Genomic DNA, 13259 nt, shown 5'->3' with positions numbered 1-13259 from the left:
AAAGATCCAAACGCAACCTAGGAAAAAATATTACAGGCCTCTTTCCCCCCGCCAAATTTCAAATTATACTAGAATGCGACAGTAATCAAAACAGTGTCGTACTGAAACAAGAACCATATCTCTGAACAAGAGAACATAATATAGGTCTAGAAACAGATCCTCAGCTATATGGACAGTGAATCTTCTTCACGGAAGAGAAAAAAGCCTTTTCACAAATGGTTATCAAAAAATCTGGTTGCTCTCATGCACAAAAATATTAAGACCGTAAAGATTTTTTAACACGGTTACGCGGGTGAGGGGCGAAGTGGCTGTCCCGCGTGGAAGGGGTCTGTGAAGGCCTGTTTCATGGCAGGACACTAGCGGCCTCCCGTGAGCGCCCCGCCCCACGCCTCCCGCTGTCAGCACTGAGGGGCGGGGCCAGGCCACCTTGGAGGATGCTTTCACGCTCCTTTTTCAATAATTTCCAAGATCCAGGCGGTTCCTGCGGCGCGGCGGGGTTTGGTGGGGGACTCGGATATTTGGACGCAGTGACCTTCCATGACGTGACTGTGAACTTCACCCCGGAGGAATGGTCATGCCTGGCCGCTTCTCAGAAGAAGCTCTACAGGGACGTGATGCTGGAGACCTACCAGCATCTGCAGGCTGTAGTTGAGAGCAGTGTGGAGCCAACCGTTTCTGGACAGCCCCGCTTGGGCTCCCTGAGATTAGTCCGCAGCTGTGTGTCCAACAGTAGCTGTGACTGTGACGGGCTGGGATGTTGGAGGGCCATGAGGGCACACTGGGATGAAGCAAGCCTGCGGTGATCTCCTGGCTGGAAAGAGGAGCCCTGAGGTCAGGGAGTAGAGACTTGTGTTTGGGGAAGCTGCCAGCCTGAGTGGCAAGTCTCTGATCCTGCGCTCTATGACAATATCTCTAGTGAGCAATCCCGCCTTCAGCACCATGAGGACCCCAAGACATGTGGGATGTCTTCTGATGGTGACCAGAATGGCGAGAGCTACCTCACTTTGAAGAAGCCCTCCCTTGGAAAAAGTTCCTTGGGGTGTGTTGTTCTCAGTTCACAGTCACAAAATCCCCCAGTCTGGCAGTCACAAGGGAAAGAAGCACTGTTTATAGTGAGTCCCTCGCAGCGACAAAATCTAAACCACAGTCACTGTGAGCAGAACCCATCTAAGTGTAAGGAATGTGCGGAGCCTCCCCATGTTCTCAGTGCTGTGATGTTCCCTTAGAAAACTACAGTGGACAGAATCCCCGGAAAAGTGAGCACCGAGAACAAAGTGTCAGTCAAGGGTTACTCCATCATGACCATATGAATATAAATTCCGGAGTGAAACGTTATGCCTGTGAAGCATGTGGGAAGTTCTTCAATCAATCATCACATCTTATTAGACATAGGAGAATTCATAAAGGAGAGAAATCTCATAAGTGTCAGACATGTGGGAAGGCCTTTAATCAGCCCTCAGATCTTAATATTCATAAGAATACTCACTGTGGAGAGAATCCTCATAAATTTCAGACATGTGGGAAGGCCTTTATTCACACCTCATATCTTGATAAACGTATGAATACGCATAGTGGAAAGAAGACTTATATATGTAAGGAGTGTGGAAATGCCTTTGCTGGAGCCTCAAAACTTACTGTACTTAGGAGAATTCACACTGGAGAGAAACCGTATATATGTAAGGAATGTGGGAAGGCCTTTTCTGAAGCCTGAATACTTAGAGTACATAGGAGAATTCACACTGGACAGAAGCCTTTTATATGCGTGGAGTGTGAAAAGGCCTTTGCTACATCTTCACAATTGACTGTACATAGGAGAAATCACACTGGAGAGAAACCGTATATATGTAAGGAATGTGGGAAGGCCTTTGCTACAGCCACAAGACTTACTGTACATAGGAGAATTCACACTGGAGAGAAACTGTATATATGTAAGGAATGTGGGAAGACCTTTGCTATATCCTCAAAACTTACTGTACGTAGGAGAATTCACACTGGAGAGAAACCATATAAATGTAAGGAATGTGGGAAGGCCTTTGCTATATCCTCAAAACTTACTGTACATAGGAGAATTCACACTGGAGAGAAACCATATAAATGTAAGGAATGTGGGAAGGCCTTTTCTGAAACCTCAAGACTTAGTAACCATAGGAGAATTCACATTGGAGAGAAACCGTATATATGTAAGGAATGTGGGAAGGCCTTTGCTACAGCCTCAAAACTTACTGTACATAGGAGAATTCACACTGGAGAGAAACCATATATATGTAAGGAATGTGGAAAGTCCTTTGCTGCAGCCTCAAAACTTACTGTACATAGGAAAATTCACACTGGAGAGAAACCATGTATATGTACGGAATGTGGGAAGACTTTGCTGTACCCTCAAAACTTATTGTACATAGGAGAATTCACACTGGAGAGAAACCATATATCTGCAAAGAATGTGGGAAGGCCTTCTGTCAATCTCGGTACCTTTGGAACATAGGAGAATTCACAGTGGAGAGAAATCTCATCAGTGTCAGACATGTGGAATGGCGTTCCCGTGGTCCTCTTTCCTTACTATACACATGAGATTTCATACTTGAGAGAAGCCTTATATATGTGTGGAGTGTGGAAACGCCTTCACTACATCCTCGCAATTGACTGTACATAGGAGAAATTACACTGGAGAGAAACTTTATATGTAAGGAATGTGGGAAGTCCTTTGCTGTGACCTCAATACTTAATGTACATAGGAGAATTCACATTGGAGATAAACCGTATGTATGTAAGTAATGTGGAAGGCCTTTGCTGGAGCTTCAGAAGTAGTGAACATAGGCGCATTCATGCTGGAGAAAAACGCTTGAGCACCCTGTAGCTCCTAGTTTGGGAACTTGAGCGGCAGGACACGCCAGCTTATGGGGCGTTTTCCCGCTTGTTATTTTATAACTTGTTCTGTATATCCAGGGATTAGGGAATGTGGAACATTTGAGGGATGCATTGAGGGCCGTTCTGTGGCGCAGGTGTCATGGGTGAGGGTTCGTTATCCTGAGGGTCCCTGCAGCCAAGATCGCATCCAGGTCCAAGATGACACTGGAGGGTGGGCACATGAAATTTGGTCCTTGGTGTGAGGGACCTATAGAGAGTGCTGGTCTTGGCCATCTCAGACCTCCCTACTCAGGTCTGCGCGGGACCCTGTTTGGAGCCTTTGGACTGGACATAATACTTATTGAACCTCCAGATATGTTCACGGGCAGCCCACAAAGGAAAGGGACAGTTTTGCGGTCGGTCATTTGCATTGGCTTCCATGCTAGGGTTTGGACAAGTAAGAGGTATTTGCCTCTGAAAATGTACTCTTTGGATTAATTTTTTTGCTTTTTGGGTCACACCCAGCGTTGCACATGGGGTTACTCCTGGCTTTTGCACTCAGGAATTACTCCAGGTAAAGCTTAGGGGACCATATTGTTGCTGGAATTTGAACCTGGGTTGGTCACGTGCAAGTCAAACACCGTACCCGCTCTGCTATCACTTCAGCCCCTCTTTGGATTAATTTTAACAGCTTTTTTATTCAGGGCAGTTGGAAGGAATTCTTTGATGCTCAAGGTTACTTCTCTTTATGCAGGTCAGAAATTATTCTGTGGTGTTTCTGGGTTCCTATGGGATGGGGAGGTTTGACTGGATCAACAAGGCAAGCATCCTACTTGCTTTACATTGAGTCCAATCCCACTATTATTGGTTTTCTTTTACATGTATAGATTTTTGTACTTCCTGCGTGTATGGTACCACCAGCAGGTCAATCTATGCCTGTAAGGCGAGTGCATCAGCAGCTTGATGGGACAGTCAGACTTCCACATACTGAAAAATCGATGCTGTGCCTTTGGCCAGACTCCAAAAACTTTGGGCAAAGTCTTCCAAGAAAGTAAACGGCCAAAATTTTGGTATGTGTGTGACACACCAACAAACCATTTCTGGCTCAGCTGTATAATTGGAGGTAAGGTTTCTCTGGTTCCTGATCAAACTGCTTAAAGGCTATGATCCCAGAGACTCAGAGACAAATCTCGGAACCCAGCGGCTTTTTGCAGAGATGTTCCCGGTTCATGCAATGAGCTACCCGTGACAGACCACCACAAGGGGGAAAGGCTGTGTATCTCTGTCTGATCCCACTTGGTGGCTCGGTGGCCACCATCTTCCAGAAACTTTTGGACAGACAGGTTTGGGCCTGCAGTGACAAGACATGCAGGGCCTCATGAGATTGGGGTGGACTATGCCCTTTCCTCCCCACCTCAGTGAGACCCCGAGTCGTTGCCCATGTACGTACTCTGGCTCTTGATCACTCAGCCATGATCCCAGAGTCTCAGTAACAAATCTCGGAACCCAGCGACTTTCAGCAGAAATGTGTCTGGTCCCCACAGTAGGTTACCAAAGCTGGGTATTTCAGGTGGCAATAGGTTTTGTGCCTGGCGGCTCAGTGGCCACCATCTCTTATGGCTTATGGACGGTTAGGTTTGGGACTGCTGTGAGGAGACATGCAGGGCCTAACTGGATAGTGGTGGAGCCGGCCCTTTTATCCCCTCCCCAATGAAACCCCGAGTTGTCTGGCACCTATGATTGACTTCTGTGGCTCGTGATCAAGGTGCCTAATGGCTATGATCCCAGAGATTCAGAGACAAATCTTGAAACCCAGCGCTTTTAAGCAGAAATGCGTCTGGACCCTGCAATAAGTTTCTGTCTCCGGTCCACCCCAGGGGTAACTGGTGCTGTCCCTCCAACTGCTCCCACTTGGCGGCTCGGTGGCCTCCAGCCTCCAAAGGCCTTTGGAAATTCAGGTTTGGGCCCGCACTCAGTAAGATACGTGGGGCCTCTCAGGATGGGGTGGAGCCGGCCAATTCCCCCCCACCCCAACATGAGCCTAAGTCATTCCCACGAACCGCCTCTCTGGCTCGTGGTAAAGCTGTTTAATGGTCATTGTACCAGAGACTCAGGAACAAATCTTGGAACCCAGCAGGTTTTGGCAGAAATCCCTCCAGATTTATTTGTTAAAATTTCAGAATTCCAAAATCATATGTTATTTATAACCAGCAATCGAAAAATAATTGTCTATTGCTGCGTTTTCGCCAGATCTGAGTGCGGGGGTAAAATGCCAAATAATAATATTTGGTTATGTGTCAAAATATTGAATGTAATCAAAGTAGAGAGAAGAATGTGCAAATTATCTGCCCACAGATAGGGGGAGGCTGTGGTATGGCGGTATACTTGGGTTTTTAGTGGTGGGAAATGGGCACGGTGAAGGGACGGGTGTTTCATTGTATGCCCGAAAATTAAACCTGAAAGCTTTGTAATTGCTCTCCCATTTTTCCCCGTTTTCTCCCATTTATTTAGAAATGGCCAGAGGAATAGTAGGGCAAGTAGGATGCTTGCCTTGCATGTGGCCAACCCAGGAGTCCTCCAATGCACAACATCTTTGAGTTGCTCATTGGACATTGAGTATCCCCTTCTCATCCCTAGAACATGTGATGTGGAGGTGTGGCATGGGTTACGGCTGTCTTCTCCCTGGAGCTGTTCCTGTCGGATAGATCCTGTGCTTTGCTTTCTTGACTTTGTTGTCATTCTTCCTTATCTATCAGGTATGTCAAGTAGTCCTTGTGTTCCCGGCTGTATTTCTAGCTTGACTGTACACCAAAAGGGTCGGGTGCCCTTTCTGGACTTTGCTCTGTCAATCTGACACCATGCATAACTTTGCCTTTGGATCATTGCCATGGTTTTTTTAATATGGGAAGAAATTTAGTTTTGTTTTGGGGCCTGGGGATGCCCAGCAGTTATTCCTGGTGGTTCTCGTAAGTTGCTTTTGACAGTGTTCAAGTATCAACACCTGTCAGCCGCATGCAAGGCAAATGCCTACCTGCTGTATGCTTGTACGCACCAAAAATTGTTTTATTGTGTGTATGTTAAATTGTGACTGTGAGCACATCGTGAAGCGAATTCGAACCAGAACAGCAGTGCATCATGGAGGGTGCTCGCCTTACAGATGCCGCATACCTTCGATGTCCAGCATCCCTTGTGGTATCCCAAGCATCACTCGTCTGATTAAAAACAAATCCCAAAAGGCTTTTTTTGGGATTGCCGAGCTCCTCCCAGCAACACTTCCCGCAGATTTTCCCTTTCTGTAGGCTTGCTTGGACTGTGAGAACTATGGAGATGTCCTCCACCTGTTTGGTCATTCAACTGTATTCCATTCAACATTGGACTAATTCACATTGTGCATTTTGTTTGATTTCAGAACTCAAATCACAGGTTCAGGATGTGGCATTACAGCAATTTCTTTAGAGAACAGGAAGAGGCCATTATGTGCAGGAAATCCAGGTAGCAGGAGCAGGAAGTGACATCGCTGCCATGAGCAAGCAAAGTAGAATTTGGAACCCTGGTCAAAAGGCACTCACGTTCTAGAAATGACAGTTTGCTTGTTTCACGTGCTGGTGAAGGAGAGACACAGCGATGTTGTGCTGCTGGCGTCGATCCCCAGGCTGTGGCCCTAAAGAAGGAGAAGGGGAACATTGTAAAGAGATTTAGAGAGTGGGTGAGGAACCACCACAGACCTGTTCAACCTCTACCCCAGAGGACATCAAGGGTAAGGCAGCATAGGCAGAGAAGGACAGTCCGGGACACACCAAGGATGCCAAGAGGCACTCCCAAACCCCTACCCACATTTGTGTGAATGTGCATGTGTGTGTATTCTTGAGTATGTATATATACGCGTGTGTGCGTATATATTTGTGTGGAAAGAGCTACCCTGAGAGTAGGCTGAGTCAAAGTCACACTTAGAACCAGTCTTACGCTGGGTTAGCGATTATTGGATGGAGCCCTTTAGTCAAAATTGATCTTCACTTCAAAGTGTATTTGGTTTGTCCCCTAAGATCCCATGTATGGTCTAGCAGGGATCTTAGGGCCAGTCAAGAGGACTGAGCAGTGGTGATAACCGTGTATAGTGCTCAGCGTACAGCCTAAAAAGTCCTCAGGGATACACAGAGTAAAGATACTGGAAGTAGGTAGGACTCATTGCAAGGCCTGCCCAACATCTGCCTCAGAGGTCATCCAGGGTAACTAACACAGGGCAACACATAGAGAACTGGCCAGTCCAGGAGAAAACACTGATATGAGAGGGGCACTCTAGACCCCTGCCCAAGTGTGTACGTGGGGGGGGGGGGAGGAGGTGTGTTTAGCTTGTGTGTGAGAAAGAGATTGAGGTTGGTGGGGACAGTTTTCTGGTAAGGGGCTACCCTGAGTAGTAGGGTGGGCCAAAGTCACAAGCCAGAAACAGTCCTGTTAGTGGGTTGGCGATTATTGGATGGTGCCCTTCAGACAAGTCTGATCTTTACTTAAAGTGTAAATCATGGTCATCCCTGAAAGCCCCTTTATAAATCAGTAAGGATCTTGGGATCAGTCTGGGGGATCAGTTTACTGTAAATAATGAAGTTTTACAGGGCGTGGATTCTCCAGTTCTGCTGCTCTGTCTCATCAGCGCTACAGAGAGACAGAAGAAGAGCTGATCACTGAGAACACCACGCACCTCTCCTTCGATGTTGGAGAGGTGTTGCCCGGCAACGAGGAGATCCGGCAGAAGTGCGGGGTGGTTTGGGTTGAAGAGAGGTGTGCCAAACGTGGAGTCCAAGTTGGCGAGGGAGAGCCTTTTCATGAGATGAGAGTATACCAACTGTACAATGCATTGATGGTACATCGGGCACAAGATTCAGAGTACCTCAAGGAGGACGGTGAGAGAATAGGATGTGTGTGTCTGAGCATATCCACACAAGGCTGGGGGGAGGTCACAACTGGAGGCATCCCAGAAACTGTGTTCCTATGATCAGTCTCAGGCCTCTGAGCCTGAGTGACCTGGAGGAGAAATCCTGCAGTGTACTGTGGGCTTGACGCCCTGCAGTTTGCAGGATGGGATCTGACCTTGGGAAAGTGTTTGCAAGCGCGCATATGGGTGATTTACTTCTGCTATCTCATATCCTGTTCCTTCTCTCCAAGTAGAACTGGCTCTTACTCCTGCCCCTCTCCCACCAAAGGAAGTGGGTGGAAATGGAGAAGCCAGACGAGGTCCAGAGCCTGTCACAGATGTGCCATCTGCAGCTATGGATATGGTGTACTACAGCATCATCTGTGAAGACTGCTCCCAGGTGATAGAGCTGCCGCATATGCAGCCTCACTGGAACACGGTTTAGGTCCTGTATAGTTGGGCCCAGTGACAACTTACAGTGAGTCAGCAACTCTGATCCCCCAAGCCGAGCACCAGCTGGGCTTGGCACTCTCTGCAGACAGAATGTTCTGGGCTATCTATGACCTCATTGTACTGTCAGATTTAATGTATGTGTTTTATCATTTTATTTTTATATTTCAATAAAGTTTTTTTATTGTGAATCACATGGTCCCTGGGTATGAGCAGAATCCTGGCAATGCTTTGAATTCATCACTTGATATGTTTGATGAAAATTTTGTGGCCACTTAGAAACTTCTCGTTGAAGAACTCTTCTCACCCTCTCTCTCCCAGTCCATAAAACCAGCAATCTGTTTTGATTCCCTGTTTCCTTGCCTATTCTTCATACCTCCCATCTTTGTTAATACAGAATGGATAAGTGTGGTGTCTCACACAGAAATTTGGTTGAACTGAGGAAATTGGGGTTTGCCTTTTTTAAAAAAAATACCTCAAATGAAAAGACCGAGATGCAGCAAGTATATATGAATGTGAAATTTTTTCTAATGAAACATATAATGTTAGCAGCACACCTATATTCTAGCAAGACACTAGAGCCATAAGCATAAAGCTGGCTCATTAAAGGCCTAGTCAAAATCAAAAGAAAGTCAATGGAGAAGGCAATGTGAAACTGGAGTTATCCTGACAACCCATGGGTTGTATCCAACTTTTATCACCCTGTGAAAACTCAATATTCAGAAAGGGGTCAATGTGCAGGATACTCATCTTCAACTAAGTTTAACTTCAAGGAGAGAACAACTTTCTTCTGCTCATGCCTCCACAATTTTTGTGTAGGCAAACTCACTGTCCTCCTTGGAACAAAGAAACGAAATCATTCTAGGACAGTCTGACCTACTCTGTATAAGTCTGACAGCAGAGTGTGTGCACATCACTCCAGAGCTTGCGAGACACGATAACCATCACCAAGGAAGGAAGGAAACTACACACATAAACATCTGAAACCACATTACCAAATTTTGGAGTTGGAGCCATTTACATTGTAGTTCCAAATTGGCAAGACCAGGTTCAGACTCTTATCAGATATGCCTCACTGACGCAGAGGACAGACTGATGGAAAAGCAATGTGAAGAGAGTGAACATCTGACCAGGAGATGCTGAATTTGTGGCAAAAAGAAGTTCACAGTGCGAAGCCTAAGCCACAGCACGTGGCAGTGTGAAGAGTTCAGCATAAGCCCTGACTCTAGGACCTCAGGACCTGTCCTCAGGCGTACTTCTCTTCCTCATAGGCAGTGGTGAGAGAGCTCCCTGACTTAAGGGTGGGAAACGATTTGAGAAGAAGGGCCAAGTCTCTCCAAGGCTCACGAGTCACTGCCTTTCAAAGAATACCTTCCCACTTAGTCAGGGTTTGTACCAGCAATTCCTCTTCTACTTTCTACAGGTTCTTTAGATTTGCTGAATGGTGGCCTCTTTGTCAAATATTAGCATTTCCTAATACTGAGATTCTGGAGAAATTCATGTGATACTGTCAGAGTTGGGTGTCTCTCACTGAAGGTTTGAATTCACAATATTGCTTTTTTCCTTTGGATGTAGGGTTTGTAGAACAGAGGTATCTGAGTGTTTACTGGCCAGAGACTCTCTCTGCTCAATCTTGTACTTCCAAGTCATGTCAGTTCATATGTACTTCACTTGTGTATGTAGGAGTCTCTCTCATTATCCTGGGAACTTCAGGAGGAAAACACCTGGAAAAGCACGATGCTCCCCTGAAGCTAGGCCCACAGAGTCATTCTATATAGACGGATGCGCCTTGTGCAGCCAAAGAGCCCGCTTACCAACAACTAGGCACATCATCCTGGTTACAGAGAATGAACTCTTCTGAAACTCCCTTTCTAAACCTTGAGCCAAGACACACACACAAACAACACACACACACACGCATACTCACACACTCTCACACACATTTATTTGTAGTTCTCCTTTAAGAGCAGGTCTTTGTGTGGAAATCCACGTGAAAAGGCACAGAATAGCACAATATGCTCATGCTAATAAGGAATAGGTTACAGATTCCAGAAGTGTTTTTAGCCTGGTGATGGTCCACTGTCCTTGATGATCAGTCAGGGTCCAAGTGTAAATGAAAAAGACAGGGCACAACTTTGCTAGAGAGCAGCACATGGAGTCCAAATATCAACAGGTAACCCTGGACCAAGGGACCTTGCCTTAGGTCAGTTTTGAACACCAAATTCCCCTGAACATTCTTTCTCCCATACCTGGAACGCTTGATGCCCATGTGCTCCACAAAATGCCTACTTTCCAATTGTTCTTTATGAACATGACATCCTTTCTCAAAATGGAAACCTGTACTACCCAAGTGTGTTTATGTCGCATATGAGCAGAAAGCTATGTAAACCAATGAAACTCGGGTAGGCAACAGTGTCTAACATAGGACTGTGTGGTTTCCGTTAAAATTCTTCCATTATAATTTCATTCTTTGACATATGTCATTACTCAATGGTCAAGTAAAATCTGTAGAGAGAGTATAGGAGGTAAGGCTTTCGTTCTTATGATACCTTCAAATCCCCTCCCCCTGCCACACAACACACATACACACACACAAACACACACACAGCATATGCCAGCTGAGCTATGGTCGGTGCTCATCTATCAACATGGAGGATCTACTTCCAGAGATTACTTATTAACTGTAACTCCACCAACACTCACCTATGTAGACCAGTAATGTAGAGACTTCTACCATTGTTTCCTCCAGCTAAGACTGCCTAATAAAAGACACGTATTTTGACTTCTCAGATCATGGCTATGAGTTCTGGAATTCATTTGACACACCATCCCAATGTAGAGTAATATTTATTACTCCATGATCATACACAAATGCACATGTGCATACATAGTCACGTGTACACACTATGATTCATAAGCTAATTTTGTTAGAGTGAATGAACATAGATAATTGCTAAGGGTGAAAAGTATGGAGTTGAAGGTTATCCTCTCTCAGAACCTCACATACTAAGGCTGTTGAGGACAGAGAAAAAAATGGTGAATAGAGATTTACAAGAATCCAAGGCATCTCCCTGATGTGCCCTTCCATTAGTGAACTCCAGACGACAATCTCGGAGCCCACATATACCACTTTAGCAAGTAAAAGCAGTGATGAGTCTTCAGTATTAAGTTCCACATCCACCAAAGGAGAGGAGGGCATAGCTTACTCATTTGTGAATTGAAGGTATGATTGTATACCTTTTCCATATGTTTGTTTTCTGCTCTTTTCTTTTCATCAAGGTCCCCCAGGTTGCCAAAGTGGTGCCTCGAATCCTTCAAAGATGCAGGTCTGGACATTTATGAATTGATGTCCTATGTAGTGGCACATGTTAGAGTACTTGAGCACTCCCAATTTTTAACGATATAAATTCTGTAAAGCCCTTGGGGTCATCATGTGAAAGTGGAAGATTTGTTGTCCTCATCAGGGGAAGTAGACCTTGCGTATGAAATGGATATAAGGACACTGAAGGCAAATACTAGAACAGGTGAGCCCATGACAACTCTCAGGGTTGCTGGGGTTCACAGGCCCTGCTACTTAGTCTCCCATGTACCTTTGGATGTCAGGATTCTAAATAAACTTTTGTGTTTTGTTATTGGCTATCTGCACTGCTGTTGCTGACTGGTAGAGTATAGGTAACTTTCAACAGAGTAATAAGAACAGGAAAGGAACTCCGAGAGATCATTCTGGGTATTTCCTGCCTCATATCAAACATGTCCTTGACTTTTCCACCCTGCGAACTTGAAGACACAGGAGGAGACTAGAGATCTCATTTTCCTAGCTACTGTGACCCTGAACTTCCAATTGATCTAGGGTTTAATGGAGTCTTGCATATATTGGGAGGGCGTAAATTGATGAAATGACCCGCATGACTCCCTCTGTGAGTTCACATCTACAGAGTCCTGGAGGACAAATCAGCTCCAAGATGTCAGTTCCCCCACTCCGCCCTCTTGACTTATGTGAGTGGAGAGGAGAGGGATGACCACTTTCTCTCAGTCTACCTCTGCCACGCTGGGACTGGATAGGAAGGCTAGGACTGATAGAGTATGCAATGTCCCCCTGAACAGCATAGGCCTTGAGTCCTGTCAGCCTTACAAAGTAGCTACCAATCCACTAATGGTGAACTGATGTTTTCTTGTACTGTTCAGCATCGGAGTGAATCTCCACTACTCCATTTCTCAGAGAACCAATGACTCAGGATGGAGCAAGGAATTGCTCTTTGCAGGCAAGTAAAGCCAGTCTTGGGCCTTTTGCAGGCCTTTTGGGCCCTTTGTATTTCTCACAGAGAAGAATTACAAGAGAAGACAAGCAGTGAAGTAAAAACAGATTTCATTTGGAGGTTTTTGAGGAAGGGGAAGGAGGGAGAGAAAGGGAGAACTAGCACACTCAAAAGAGAATGCAGGCTTCTCCAAAGGCAGAGAGAGCTCCCACACACAACTCAGAATTACACATGAACATACACATTACAAGCGACACATATTCTCCGGAAGCACGTCCACTTGGCAGTGACATACACAAGCATGGACACAAGCAATGCAGGGGTTCGGCAGCATATACACACCCTTTCTTTCTTCAAGTTGGTATTCATAGGGTTTCTCCCAAGCTGCCCAGGTGGGGCTGTCTACCGAAGTAAGAGGTCATTGCTAGGGTGGCTGCTAAGGAGGTAGTATTTGGATTGGTAGATGGTGCTCGTTGAAATATGTCTTGGCCTTTGTTCCTGGTGGAGCTGATGGGAGTCCAGTCTTCCCTATTCTGCGCTTGTACTGGGAAGGTATTATCAGGCCTTAAAGATTGTGTTCAGAAGTTGGGCCCTGATCACTTAGAGCTAGTTGGTTTTATTACTTTCCAGGAATTTATTGCCATAGGGGCCCTTCCCTATCTACCTGTCTGACTGAGTGACACACTGTATATTGAATTGGTCTAAAGGACTTCTGTAGTGATACTGATGACAGCACAGACAAGAGAAGCCAATCTTGCACACTGCTGTCAGGAGTGTACTGATAATGCAAGGCTTCAGAC

Source organism: Sorex fumeus, unplaced genomic scaffold (genome assembly GCF_029834395.1).
Source record: "Sorex fumeus unplaced genomic scaffold, SorFum_2.1 ptg000178l, whole genome shotgun sequence".
NCBI lineage: Eukaryota > Metazoa > Chordata > Mammalia > Eulipotyphla > Soricidae > Sorex > Sorex fumeus.
The sequence above is the reverse complement of the archived record's forward strand: the minus strand, read 5'-3'. Positions refer to the sequence as shown.